This window comes from Sminthopsis crassicaudata, chromosome 4 (assembly GCF_048593235.1).
Source record: "Sminthopsis crassicaudata isolate SCR6 chromosome 4, ASM4859323v1, whole genome shotgun sequence".
In the NCBI taxonomy this organism is placed as follows: domain Eukaryota; kingdom Metazoa; phylum Chordata; class Mammalia; order Dasyuromorphia; family Dasyuridae; genus Sminthopsis; species Sminthopsis crassicaudata.
In genome coordinates, this window is record NC_133620.1 from 238,688,392 (window position 1) to 238,701,968 (window position 13,577).

Consider the following 13,577-nt stretch of genomic DNA (forward strand, 5'->3'; position numbering starts at 1 on the left):
CCCTTCATATTGGTTTCTGATTGTCAGGGCACCCTGATATTCATTCCTTCATTAGGAAGGGTGAAAGAGATGATCAAATTTCTGTTAGGTTGGTTCAGAAAAATCCCAGGGCCTGGACTGGTTTGTTCTTTTCTTCTCTAGTCTATTTTACAAACAAGGAAACAGGGAAGAAGAATTGGATGAGTTGACTAGGGTCATTTACAAATAAGGAAACTGAGGGAAACAGGATTGAGTGAGTTGACTAGTTGACAGCCACTAAGTGTTTAAGGCCATATTTGAACTCATTAAGATGAGTCTTATTGACTCTAGGCTGAGCACTCTATCCACTCTGCCACCAAGCCATGATGGCTAATGAACATGGAAAGATGCTTCATCTATTCAGGAAATGCCCTGAAAGAAGCTTTGTTATTATTAATATTATTATTTTTAGCTTTAAAGTTCTTGATTAGAGTCCCATAAAAACATTTGACAGAATGGTTTAGACTATGACAGTCAGGCGTTACCATAACTTTCTCTGCCAGACTAATGCTTTGCTGAGAGAGGTAGTGATAGAAATTGTTCTCTATTATCAGAGTGACAGTCTCTCCTATTGATTGTAACAAAAGTTTTCTCAACTAGAATAAACAAAATATGTCAACTGATAAATAGCTACCATGGGAATACTACCCATATCTAAAAATCAATGCAGATGTGAGGTATTTTTAAGTTAGCTTTCTGATACATACCTCCAGAGGCAGCATAGGTTAATGCATTCTGCACTCATATCCTAGTTCTGAATAAGCAGGGTAAGTCACTCACCCTCTCAGTACCCCAGACAACTTTCTTAGACTATAAGTTGCATAGCAGTACTGGTCATCATTAATAGAGAAACTTTGTTTATGGGAGTTTTCTATAGCAATGAAATCACTGGCCTAGACACATTATTCATATTTCTGTGTTTCTGTCTCTCTGTCTTTCTCTCTGCCTCAATATCTGTCTCTCTGTTTTGTTTCTGTCTCTGTCTTCACATTAAGTATATACGCACACATGTACATACCATAGTACTCTTATTGTAATTGCTCCTGTAAAGTTTCTTCATGTTTCTCAAATGAGCAGGTACAAAATGATTCTGTAGAATTAGAACCTTTGAATTCCAACTATAAAGGTAATTTAATTGTCACTGATGTTTACTTGTGCCTTTTCCCCATGAACTTATTTTTCATTATAAGCATCTTGTTGGCTCCCACCAGTCTCTCCAGCCATTTTTATTTTCTCTATTCTCAACATTTCTCAATTCTCTCCCACTTTTCAAAAAAGTAAAAACTTGTCATTTATAGTAAAACATTTTAAGGTAGATATTAGAAATAATTCCTTCTGGAAACTATAAGACGTGGTAAATAAATAAATCACTATATGTGATGATTTCAATGGGATTCTGCTTAGTAATTGGGGATTAAACAATAGAGCTTCTTTAGATCTTTTCCACCCTCTCTGGAGGATGTAAGATTTTGCTGATTATTTGCATACTGGGTCTGGGCTGTCTGCTTTCCCTGCATCAAGAGGTTAAGTGATTTAAGCTACTAAGTGTCTGGGATGAGATTCTAACCCCATCAATTAATCAATAGGAAATTATGAAACACCCATTTTGTATCAGGTACAATGCTTGGCACTGGGAATATAAAAACAAAAGTGAAACAATCTCTACCCTCAGGGATTTTACATTCTATGAAGAGAAATAAGTGCATTTTGTAAGTAGATATAAAATATACAAAGTAAATGTAAAATCATTCTAGTGAATTAAGACAGATGATTAAGAAAACTCTTACGTAGGATAGTGATACTGATTCTTAACTTTGAAGAAAAGTAGGAATTCTAAGAGGAAATATAAAAGAGGAATGTATTCTAGACATCAGGGTTATAGCCTGGGCAAGGGCACAGGAATGAGAGATGAAATATTCTATATGACAAAGACTAAGAAACTCAATTTGGCTGGATCAAATGTATTGTGTTTTGTAATGTAATGTATAATGAATCTAGAAAAGAAGGTTGGAGACATAAAACTCCAATTTCAATGCCTTGTCCAACATCATAATAACTGAAAGGGAAGATATCTTTTACATTTGAATTAAAAAAAAACTGTCAAAAAGACAATTGTCTGACATTATTTCCTGTTTATATATCTTTTTTTTTTTTTTTTCAAGGCAATTGGGGTTAAGTGACTTGCCTAGGGTCATACAAAGCTAGGAAGTGTTAAGTGTCTGAAGCCACATTTGAACTCAACTTCTCCTAACTCCAGGGCTGGTGTTCTAGACACTGTACCATTTAGCTGGCCCTCACAGTGTTTCCTGTTATATTTCCAGCGTGTACTTCTATTTTGTCTATCTTCTCTTCTATCTCCTGATTTTCCCAATGTACTTTGTTTCCTGAGGAAGTGACAAAGCCCTGAGAGGTTGTGACTTGTCCAGTATCACATAATTAGTATTCATCAGAAGCACATTTATATAATGCTTTAAGGCTTTCAAAGTACTTTCAATCATTTAGTAAACTTTTATTAATTAGTCGCTATGTGCTAGGCACTGTGCTTAGTGCTAGGAATACAAATAAAGAAAAGATAGTCTCTATCCTTAAGAAGCATACCATTTAATGGAAAATGACAACACACAAAGGAAAGTTGAAAGGGGGATGAAAGAAGAGAGGTACTGGCAACCAGATATGATGAGAAGTTCAAAGGCGTATAGCCAAGTGGTAAATGAAAATGACTGGCTTGGGAGCCCTGCTTAAATGGAGGTTATGGTGGGAGCCTTCCTGCAATTAGAGGGTCCCTGGGGCAAAGCATAGTGCTTCAGCAGATGTAATCTTAAAAGATGAAGAGCTTTCTGGGAGTCCAAAGGAATCCTGTCAAATGTGAGCTAATGTAATTCAATGAATGTGATTCCCTATGATACCATTTTGTCTCATGAAGTACCTGAGACAAGAAGATGCCATAATGGATAGGACAATGAACTTAAGAGTCAGGAAGAGCAATTCTGCCTCGAATCCTTACTTTGCCTCTCTATGCCTTAGTTTCCCCATCTGTAAAATTAAAGGGTTAGATTGATTCTTGAAGATGCTTTTCAGCTCTACCTTAATGATAATAAAAGTTGTTATTCAAATGAGCTGCATGAGGAAGATCATAATACAGTCATAAGAAAGCTTTATTTTCCTTAAAACAAAACAAAACAAAACAACACCAATAGTGTTGCATAATCTTGATAGGTATAGATGGTGTAGCAGATAAGAATGCTGTATCTAGTGTTAGGAAGACATGAGTTAAAATTCTATTTTAGACACTTAGCTATGTGAACCTGGGCAAGTCATTTAACCCTTGTCTACTTCAGTTTCCTCATCTGTAAAATGGGAGAAATAATTGCATTTCCAGGGTTGTTGCCATGATAAAATACAAAAATACAAAGATAAAATAAAATATCACAAACCATAAAATGCTACATAAAGGCTAATTATTATTCCTTTCAGTTTATTACTTAGGTCAACCTATTTACTTATCAAGGTACTTTCTAACTATATCTTTTTCCATACAGAGGACATAAATGATAACTATTCATTACAGATAGATAACATTATTTTTCTAATAATTAAACATCTCTCCCTACCGTCCTCTTGCTACCCCAACACTTGTTTTTCAAAGGACCAATGTAACTTAATTCTTGGCAGCTTGATAGATTCACCAAACTAGGCCATTACATGTCTATTGATTAAATTAGACCTGAACTTCCAGTTCATATAATGTAGAAATATTTCAGATTTTCTGATAAACAAGTAAAATTCCAGACTAAAAACCACTTCAGTTCATTTAGGGCTCAAGAATCGACTTATAACCAAAATTAATGCAGTCTGGCATTCATTCTGACCACTGAAAATATTCCACTCTTGACTAACAGATTTGAATGAATGAGAAATAATAACACATGTTAACCAGGAGTCAAAGCACTCTTTGATATATTGTGGAGTATGGCTACTAGAGATTTAACTGCCAGGATACAGAAGTTTCAAATGAACCTTTTTGGGGGTTTTGGTTCATATGAGCAACTAACCATAACTACTGAGTTTCATGTACTTTCCATGTGAAATCAGAAATCTCTTCCTGGAACTTGTGGAAAGGTCTTTGAAACTGGGGCCATGTCTCCACTGAATATGTGGCCTTTGATATTTACATGATAATTCTCCAGTTGATTTTCTCCAGTCAAATCTTGCCATCCAGGACAGAAGCAGAGATCAATCAACTTAATAAATAATAAAACAATTTTTCTTTCTGGTTATGAAAAAGCATTTATTTTGTACTTACTAAGTGCCAGGTACTTTATTTTAAAAATTATCTCACTTTCTTGTGCCACAGTTCTCATTTATTGTCCTGACTCAGTTTCCCTAAATTGTCCTGCCTGGGTTTCCCTGAATTCTGCCTTAGTTCCTAATTGTTCTGGTTAATCCTGCAAAACCACTCCTTCCTCCTAATTATGATAATCCAGATAAGGAGAAAGACCTTCAATCTTAGACATCCTCAGAATGACTCTCCCCATTCTGTAATCCCAATTTATCAGAATGCCTTCCCCCACCATGTCAGAACAGGATTGATAGTCCCATCTTCCCTGATCTCAGTGCTCTGACTCCGCCCCTGCCTTGATCTACCCCTGTAGATGAGCCACGTATATATATGTCATTGAGAACTCACATTGCTGCTGGATTCTTGGAGACTATAGTGTCATTCAGCCCTGGGAACAAACCATGGATCCATTTGATCCCAGTAAATCTCTCCCTTTCAAATAAAATATTAAAAACTTTCTAATCTCTATCTTGCCTCAGTTTCTCTGGCATTACAACTTGAAGCTTACAACAATTCTGGAAGGTGGATACTATCATTATTCCCATTTTATAGTTAAGGAAGCAGAGATAAACAATTATAAACAATTGCTTGCCTGGAGTCACACAAGTAAATTTCTAAGGCTGGATTTGAAGTTAGGTCTTCCTGACATTAGTCTCAGAATTCTATGAATTGTACCATCTAGATGCCCACAAAGAGACAAAACTAATTTCAATCTTCTTTGTGAAATGTAACCATGAACTTCAGAAGTTCCTTTGTGAAGTCATTAAGATAGTCTATCTCCATCCCCTATATTTGTTCAGAGTAGTAGTAATATTATAGAAAAGATCAAATTGGACAAGACTAAAAGTTTGATTGTGCAGGGAATTCCAAGTGAGGGAACTCTTTCTACTAATAAAGTTTCACAGCTGTACTATAGTTTATAGTCTTAGAGTTGCCTGAGACATTGACAAGATCATGCAGCCAAGACACAGAAGAAGCAGCTTTCAAACTGAAATCTTTCTTAATCTCTGAGCAGTCCTTTAGTTGATCTAGGGTCTATAAAGGTAATCATGGAACCTATAAAATCTATAATGTTTCTTTTTTGCCTCTGCTTATTCCATTATTTTATTTTCATGTCCTATTGCTATAGCTAGCTTTTCTAGTACTGTGTTAAATAATGATGATCCTTGCTTTTGTTGTTCAGTAATTTTCAATTGTGATTGACTATAACACCATTTAGGATTTTCTTGGCAAAGATATTAGAGTGGTTTGCCATTTCTTTTTCTAGTTCATTTTACATATTAGGAAACTGAGGCAAACTTGTCCAAAGTCTCGTGTCTATTAAGTGTCTAAAGTTTTATTTGAGTTCAGGTCTTCCTGACTCCAGCTTCAGAGTTCTATCCATTATGCCATTTCCTAGTTCAATCTTTACTCTCCGGTCTTAGTGAAAGGACTCCTAGTTTATCCATACTATATACAGTGGTGACTCTTGTAAAATCTTTTCCCCTCTAATTTTATTTTTTCCTCTGATATTTTTAGTGGTTTTTTCCTTTTAATATAGATGAGTTGTATTTTCTCAAAAACTTTTCTGAATTTGTTGATATATATGTAACCATATAGTTTTGATAATTTCTGTTAAGGTAATTTATTATAATTATGCTTTTCAACACAGTAAACAAACTACATTTTTTGGTATACATCTTATCTGGTCATAAATACAATATTTTGAGTGTGCATATGAAGCCTCTTAGCTAATATCTTAATGTCATTAGAGATATTGCATAGTTTGTTTTTTTTTTTTTCTTTCCCTGGTTTAGGTATTGATGCACTATTTACATCAATTGGTAGAGTCCTTTTTATATTTTTACAAATACTTTATCTTTTATTAGAATCTTCTATTATGGCTGATAGAACTTTTTTTTTTTTTTTTTTTTTTTTTTTTTTTTTAACAAATACATCTTATTCTCAGTATGTTTTTTTAAAGTTCAATCATAGTTTGTTCAATTTTCCCCCTTAGTTTGAATTTGTTAAATTCTCTAACTCTTGTGCTGGTCATCTGGGTGTTTCATTAAAATTTTTAGTTTAGTTAGTACATGATTGAATAAAGTAGTTTCTGATAATTTCTGTAGTTTCCTCTTCATTTTTTCCTATCTTTTCAGTTTTTATTTCTGATACTGGCAAGTTGCTTTTGTTTCTTTTTTATTCAGATTATTTATTTATTCATAAAAGGCTATTCATTTAAAAAGTAACTTCTAGTTTTATATATCATTTAATTCTTTTTTGCTTTTTTAGTTATTAGTATCATATTTGATTTTTGGAATTTCTATAGCTATGTTTAATTTTTTTCTTAGTTTTTTATGTATATGCTCAATTTTTTGGTTTGTGAGAATGTTTAGGAATATAATTTTCATCTTCAAGGCTCATCCAGTTGCCTCTCAAATGTTTTCATTTGCTTTTTCATTATTATTATTTTCTTTGGTAAATGTTTCTATTTTTCTGTGATTTTTTTTCTTCTGACAGCAATTTTAGATTGTTATAAAATCTCTAATTAGTATAAAATACTTTCTATAAAGGTACTTTATTAAATGAATTTTTTTTTTGCATTTGGTCAATAAAAGAAGTTTGCATTTGTTTGTGAGTTTTTTCTATTCTAATACACAGTTAATTTTTGAAAGGATAACATGCATTGCTTAGAAATACTCCTACCTATGTATTTCTTACTTAGATAAGTAAAACAAGTGAGATCAGCAGAACAGACTAGGAGAATGACATTGTTTCCAACCATAAACCAAAAGGAAAATAAAGTAAAATATATTGGAACTTTAGCAAATCTAGGAAAATCTAAGGTGATAGTTTTATGACTGTTATTTTAGGATTTGGTTCTATTTTATTTAACTGTTTAGCAAAATATGTTAAAGGATTGTATGTCTGTTAACCTTATTTGGTATGTTTATATTTGTTTTTATTAAACTTAAATAATTTTATATTTATTATAAAATAGAGTCAGCATGACAGTGGATAGCTCCCCCCTCCCTCATTTTTTCAATCTTCTAACTTTGTTTTAAAGCTTTTGGATGACTTAGATGATGACATATTAGTTTTCACTTGACCAATTGTAATGATTAAGGAGTTGTTTTCTTTAGTGAAGCTTTATAACCCTTTTATCATTTGGCCAATTCTGATTTTTTTCCTTACAAAACAATAGGACTTAAGTGAGTAGCCCAAGAACACATACCAATTCTGATTTTAAGGAGTTATTTTCTTCAGTATTTTTGTGCTTTTTTTTTTTTAACCAAGATATTAATTCTCTTTTCATGATTTCCTTAGTTTTCCTTTCTTTTTAAATTAATTTTTTGCTCTATTTTTATTTCATGCTTTAGCTCTTCCAGGAATTCCTGTTATCCTTTTCCCTTTCAGGATTTGTTTGTAGTTGTTATTAAGTCATTGTTTTCTTCTGAGTTTGTGTTTTGAGCTACTCTGTTATCATAATAAAATTTTATGGCCAGGCTCTTTTTTATTTATTGTTTGTACAGTTTTAAAGCCTACTTCTTGACTTTGGATTTTTTGTCAGAGTTTGGCTCTGTTTATTTCTAGGGAAAAAGATTGGCTTTAGCTTTTATTTTTTATGTTTTCCTTTCACAACAGTATCTGGGATGTGTAGGTTTTTGGTGTTGCAAATGTGGTATGATTCATGGAGAGGTCTGGTTACTAGCCTCTTGGTTTGTGCTTTGGTACTTATATATGTGGAACCCTTGTTTCTCATAACTCTGATTTTTCTTTTTGCCCTGAGACTTCACCTTGAACTGTTACTTAGTATTGCATGACTGACAGAGCTGCCAAATGTCACCCAATCCTGCTGCAAGGGTCAATATAAGGTTCTTCTGGGATCTCTTTCTGATCAGATATTCAATCTTACCATTTCTGTGTACTATTACTACCCTGTAGCTCATATCCACTTCAGGGGGATGATACTGAACTTCTGGAAGAGGGGAAACTTAGGAAGGAGATAATCCTTACACATTCTACTACTATTATCTAGTTTGCTTTTATCTCAAATATGTTGAAGACCATAATCTTTGATTTTGGTGAAATGTAAGTGAAAGATGAACTCTTCAAAAATGTTAATCTCCAAAGAGAACTTTAGAAATAGGTACAATTTACCAAGAACTATCAAAAATATAGATTTTAAGGGGAAGTTATCTCTATAAAAATGTATAGGTAGATTAATGATGAAACATAGATAAAGCATTTAATAAGTGTTTATTATGTACCATGGTCTGAACTAAATGTTGAGAATACAAGTACATGCACGTCCCTCCAGGATCTCCGATTCTAATGGAACACAATAAAGAGAAGGTAAAAAATGGGAGAGAGACAGAAAAAGAGACACACAAAGAAGGTAGAGAGAGAGAGAAAGATGGAGACAGAGACAGAAAGACAACAGCTGAATTATCTGACAGTTTAATAATCCTGTCCAACAAAGGAAATAAGGTAAGTATAGCATGTACTGTTCTTCACTAAGTGATACCAGCTTCATGATCATCTCTAATTCATGCATGCTCTAGTAATTGAAGTCACATTCAGTGACCTATAAAATAATATTTCCAGGGGAGCTAGGCTGTGCAGCAAATAGAGTGCTGGGCCTAGAGTCAGGAAGACTCATTTTCATGAGTTCAAATCTGTCCTTTTACAATTACTAGCTGTGTGACCATAGGCAAGTCACTTAATCCTGTTTGCCTCAGTTCCTCTTATATAAAATCTGGTGGAAGAAATGGAAAACTACTTTAGTATCTCTACCAAGAAAATGATTGAAAAAGACTTTAAAAAATCAATTCCACTTTCTTTCTTCCTTTGAAAACTACCCCCCCCTCAATGTTATATTAATCTTCCTATCTTGACTTGACTTGATCAATTCTGCTTAGGCTTCTGCATTTCCCTATATTTTGTAACTCTTTGGTCTGACTCTACTCTGGTATTTAGAATCACAACTTGGACCATACCCTTATTTCCCCACACAGTTTCTTTCTCCTTTGTACCCTCTTAATCTATGATAATGATTTACCACCCTTAATTACTAGTATAAATCTCAATAAAGATCAAATTGAAAGTTTATATAATTTCAACATGTATATAAGAAAAACATTATTGAGGCTTTAAGACTGAATGTTTATCTATTAAACAAAATATTTTTGAAAATCATATTCATAAATAAATATCAACTTGCATTCTCTGCACTTCTCAATCAACCAACAATATTTCTATAAAGATATTATTTGCTAAAGAAAATCATCTACAAAAATATTCCTATTCCTATATCATATTTCCATAAAGAAGATTTTTGATTTATATCATTCTCACAAATAGGCTATTAAACCATTTTCATAAAAATACTTTGTTTTTAATGATACTCATAGTGAAAAATAGAAATAAAATCTAAAAAAATATTAAAACCTAAAAAATGCATAATCAAAATTATGCTAAATCCCACAAATACATTGTGCTAATTCCCATTTCTGGAAGCAATATAGAAAAAACAGCATGTAAGTTGTTAATGTCTTGCCTCTGTTTGTTTTATAAAGCTCTTCACATCTGGCTCCAACCTATCTTTACAGACTTATTTGCATATTATTTTCCTTCATGCTCTCTATGTTCTATACATACTGGTTTACTTACTGTACCCTACAACACAACATTCCATTTCTTAACTCTATGCTTTTTATAGGTCCATCATCATTATTATTTGAAGGGTATGCTCTTTTCTTTTTCAACTCTTAGAATCCTAGAATCCTTAGAATCCTTATAAGGTTCTAGGGAAAGATCATACTCACTGAAGGGCGCATGCTCTACTCATTTCACCTACTCCTTTGAAGAAACAAAAAAAAACAACAATTTGGGAAAAAAACAACTTTGGTATCTATCCTAGGAAAGCTGTTTGGATGTGAGGCATTTATGATAGCCTTATCTTCCCTCCCAGCCCAGCCTTTCTCTGGGTGGGTTTCTGGTTCTTGGTTCCTGTACCTACTAACCTCCATATTAACTACACTTTTATTTATTCTTTCTATTTTGCTTATATTTAGTCCTTGTATTTTTTAATATATTTGTGAGAATTTCTTCTTCAAGACTCTTGAGTCATGAAATTCTAACCACTTGGTCACCTGAAATCATCTGAGACCTGATTCTGACATTTAGCACTGGATCCTGCTGCTGCTGCCTACAACTCACTCATCTCCCCTCTTCATTCTGGACCCCAGTGGGTAGGACCAGTTGTATGCTCCTTGTCAGCCTGAAGCAACTACAAAAGATGAGACCTTCATCCCATTACCCCAAATGAATTTGGGGGGACTATTTGAGGGAGGGGGAAATGATATAAATTCTGTTCCCTTTAACCTTTGGAGGAACCTGAAACTGAGTCCTCTTTAATCTGTAGGGGAAGGGTGATTCGGGGTCTTAAACCCTGCTCTATAAGAGACACGCCTCTCTGTACATTAGGGCAACAGCCAAATAAATAATTTCATGCAATTTTGATTTTAATTGAATTGAATTGCTCAGATTGAATTGAATTCTCAGGGCCAAAGATCAAAGCAGCCCCAATATATCTAGCACTGTATGCCCAGACATTTTTACAGAAGTCCTAATAGGATTTTTCCCATGAAGATATTTTCTTCTCAGTGGAAAACCATCTTTACAATAGTCCTGACAGGACCTGGCCCATTAAGAAAGCTTGTCCTCTTTTGCCACACAGACTTTGGGTCTGCGAATTCTTTTACAAAGGATCTATAACATCAGACAGAGGGGATTTCTTACCCTTAATTCTCTCACCTCATCATTTTGAACTAGGAAATACTATCCCAAGTCATGAAAAGCAAACTTCATCCCAGTCATTTTCTTCTTGCATGTACATCTTCTCATTTTTTAAATCTCATGCTCTAGTGATAGAATATAGCTTCTAGGGGAGATAGCAATAAGGTGGTCCCCCTGACCTTGGGGTGTTCTGTTTTTAACAATCTATCAATTATTCTAGAGTCTTCTAGCTTTAGAATCAGTAAATCCAGGTTCTCCCCCCCACATACTCCTCCCACTTTAGAGTGCTATTGTTTTAACAGTCTGTCCATCAATGACTGTAAAAATCTTCAGGCCTAGGAATATAATAATATTTCTCCCTTTAGACTTTAGGGAAAATATATTAGTGATGTTGAGACTTTCTAATCTCAGAGTGCTATTGTTCTGACAATCTTTCTTTCAATGATTCTAAAGTCTTCTGGCCTTAAGATTGTCCTAGATCTGTTGGTCAGTGATAATCAAATTCCTGAGCCCACTCCTCAGTTCTACTTTGAGGCCATAAAATTAGCATATCAATGACATGATGAACTGGATACATTTGTCTCCTTTCTCTTGATCCTTTACTAAAGTCTTTTGGAACTTAGCCAGCTTCAATTGGCATTATAATTACAATAAACTTTGCCTCTTGACTTGGATATGGGTTCAAGCCAGAAAATTTTTTGAGACACCTCAGGATGTAATGACAGAGAAAGTGAGGCAAGATAGAGATTAGAGAGTTTTTAATATTTTATTAATTGAAGAGTTTAATTGACTGGACAGGACTCTTGTCTCAAAGTATCCAGTGATGAATGGGGGAATGACAAACCCTTTTATAGCTTTCAAACAAAGAAAAGAAGAGCGGGAAAAGTTCTTACAGAAACTTTTGGTTCTGTCAGGATGGGGAGAGCAATAAAAGCCTTACTGAAAACCAGAGTCAGGAAGGATGTCAATTGAAGTATCCAGGATGATCTTATCTTTTTAGAGGGACAGTGTTACAAATTCTTTGAAGGCAGAGGAAGCTAGGAGCCAGGATGTCTGATCTGTTCCTCATCTCCCATTGACAATTTATAATCTTAGAGCAAACGGTCCTCAGTCTTAATGAACTAGAGGGGTTTTACAATTTAGGAGATTGAGGCAGAACAGTGAAGGAAACTGAGATAGAACAATTCAGGGAAACTCAGTCAGGACAATAATGGAAACTAGTGCAGGGGAACTGAGGTAGAACAGCTCAAGGAGACTGTGGCATAACAAGGACCCCCAGTCTTTTGAGGTCCCTTCAGAAGCTCAACACTAGCAACAGTATTTTTGGAAAAGATATGTCAAATGACTGTCTTATGGTTCTACTTAGTATGCCTGTGATTTCCAAGAACTGACTGTCCAGAACAGAAACAATTGCTATTTATACTCACTCTGAGTCTTCAAAACCCAGACAATGAGTTTTTAGGCTTGAGCTGAGGCCTGTTCTTGACCAGTTAGTGAGAGCCAGAGTGATTTGGGTTGAAAGACTTAGTCAAGTATTTCTATTTGAATCCCAATGGGCTTTAGCAAAGCCTGGCTTACTATTTTGGATAGGAGACAAAAGAGTTAATTGTCCCAATTTTCAGGAAAAAAGCCCACTGAAGGAATAGAGAAAAATAAAGACTCTAACTCCCAATTTGGATGATATCTTGGGGAAGTATAAGAGATCACAATTTATATTCCTTTGGAAAGAGCACTCACATGTAAGAATATGATGAGTAGAAGGGTCAATTGGGTCGCCTGGGGGGGCAACTACTATTACTCACAGATTCACTTCTAAGTAAAGACATCATTCTCCTGATTGGTTCTCTTCAAGGACAAAGAATGAGCCACAGATAGAGTTAGTAAGGAGAAAACGAATCCATAGATTGTCATCATTAATAATTTGATTTCAAGATCCATGAACAGTAAGATTAAGTAGATACTCTATGAAAGCAGATTTAGAATAATCTGAAAACAGGAAACATATTATCCTTTCACAATGCATGAGATTTTTTAAAATAAAAAAAAAGGATCATAGAATGTCAGTGCTAGAAAAAAATCTCAAAGAACTTCTAATCTGATCCCTTGATTTTTTTTTAATGAAACCTTAACTGGTTAAGTGAATGTTAAAGATCACATTGAACAAGAAAGAGACTTGTTTCATTTGCAACTTCCTCATCTATAAAAAAAGAGGCTAATAGCAGCACCTACTTCACCGAGTTGTTGTAAGGATCTAATTAAATAAAACCTTAAAGTGATATATAAATGTTAGTTATTAGGAAATCAGTCAGTCATACATCAATCAACAAGATTTTAAACAAATAGACCAATTCTCTTAAAGGAATAAACTGTATCAATTGACACAATACATTTGCATATATTAGAGATAGTAGGATAAAATTTTTATTTCATAGAAAAATTA